The sequence below is a fragment of the Octopus bimaculoides genome, chromosome 16 (genome assembly GCF_001194135.2).
Source record: "Octopus bimaculoides isolate UCB-OBI-ISO-001 chromosome 16, ASM119413v2, whole genome shotgun sequence".
NCBI lineage: Eukaryota > Metazoa > Mollusca > Cephalopoda > Octopoda > Octopodidae > Octopus > Octopus bimaculoides.
The window spans coordinates 44141228-44143388 of record NC_068996.1 but is presented as its reverse complement, the minus strand read 5'-3'; positions in this window follow the sequence as shown (position 1 = coordinate 44143388).

Here is a 2161-nt window from a genome sequence, read left to right as displayed (position 1 = left end):
CCAGGACTTATTCTTTGGAAGCCTAGTACTTATTCTATCGGTCTCTTTTGCCGAACCGCTAAGTTATGGGGACGTAAACACACCAGCATTGGTTGTCAAGCGATGGTGGGGGGGACAAACACAGACACACAAACACACACATATATATATACACACATATATATGACGGGCTTCTTTCAGTTTCCGTCTACCAAATCCACTCACAAGGCTTTGGTCGGCCCGATGCTATAGTAGAAGACACTTGCCCAAGGTGCCATGCAGTGGGACTGAACCCGAAACCATGTGGTTGGTAAGCATGCTACTTACCACACAGCCACTTCTACACCTATGTTTAAATATAATTTTGAAAATCGCAAGAACAGCAACAACACTCACACTAGATAAATTTATTTTAAACTGTTCACATATTACCTAATATGGTTTCTTCATGACACAAATAGAATTTGTAGGTTTAAAATAATTTCCACAAAAAAAGAAAAAAATAGTTGAAGGAATTTTAGGAAACCAGTTACTGCTACAATGGCAGAACAGTCAGAGAGGAACCACTTTTTCAAACACTAAATATTCAAAGAAGAAAGGAGAAATAAATCTATCAAAAATGATGATATTTGTTTACTTCTGAGATGTCTATGGTTATTCCTCTTATTGACTTATTTCTATACACTAGATTTTTTTTTTTTTTTTTTTTTTTGAGCACGTTCTGTGTTCAAAAACCCTACAAGACAGTGCCTCTGGATGGACACAGTCCAATGAGAGAAACAAATAATGACTAAAGTCAAACAGAATTCATAATATTGTCTTCTATTGTTATAATGAATGTAATTTTTACATCCATTTTCTTTGGTTTGCTACACTGTGGGTGTGATTCTCAGACCGAGTGGTGTGTTGTATTCTTGAGCAAAACATTTCATTTCCCGTTGCTCCTGTCCACTCAACTGTAAAATGGTAACCCTGTGCTGGACTAGCCTTCCAATCAGGAAGGGAATGTTAGTTTGCTCATCTATCCAGCAGGGTGGCATTTTTAGTAAACTAAAACAATGCAAAGCGCCATTATGACCAGCAATGTATAACAATGTCCGATTATCTGGCCGGTCACATGATCACGTGAAAAATCTAATCCAATCAAATAACTACCTGAATGAATTTCATTGCTACATCTTTGATAACATTGCTATCATTTTTCTTTCATTCTTTTATTCTTTTACTTGTTTCAGTAATTTTGACTGCAGCCATGCTGGAGCACTACCTTTAGTCAAACAAACCATCTCCGGGTCTTATTCTTTATAGCTTAGCACTTATTCTATTGGTCTCTTTCGCCGAACCTGCTAATTTGTGTAATTATAGTTTATGCGGATATCTTGCAAGGATATTCATAGCTATTGTTGCTGTTTTACTTCCAAGTCAGACTTGATCAGGTCTGATTTCAAAGGCATTCCATTTGTGACTACCCTGCTTCATTACTATTTAGGAAGGGCAGTGCATGGCAGGAATCAACTGAATGTTAGACTACATAACTTTATATCTTGTTACATTCTGAGTTCAAATATCACCAGTGTCAACTTTGCATTTCAGGTGTGTGTGTATGTGCATGTGTATATGCATGCACACATCTACATGCACATAGACATAAATTGAGCCTCTTAGAACCATCATCCTTGAGACAGTAATTGCTAGACCATGCAAGAATGGCAGTAAACTAAAATTGACCCCTACATGATAAAACTCCGAGTTTCAGATGTCAGGGTAGAATCCCACACTGGCATCTCCGAAACTCAGAGTTTTATCATGGCAACCAAATAATTGTCACATATCATATTTACAGATAAATTCCTCTATTTACATAATATTGAGTTCTCTTTCATTCTTTTATTGTCTTACCATTTCTATCAATATATATATATGTATATATATATAATAAATGAAAGATGCGTTAAATACTACAAAACATACATGTAGGACAAACACAGAAGGACCCTAATTCTTCATCAATTATTGACTGAAAAAGCTAATACTCAGTTTCATGCAAAGAATTAGAATAAGGGCTCGAGTAAATAAGACAATATGGGATGGACGTACGAAAGGAAACAAATGTAATTTGAAATGCTAGATGAAGACAATGAATAAAGCCTTTTGGCGAAACATGAGAATGATGGGTAACGCC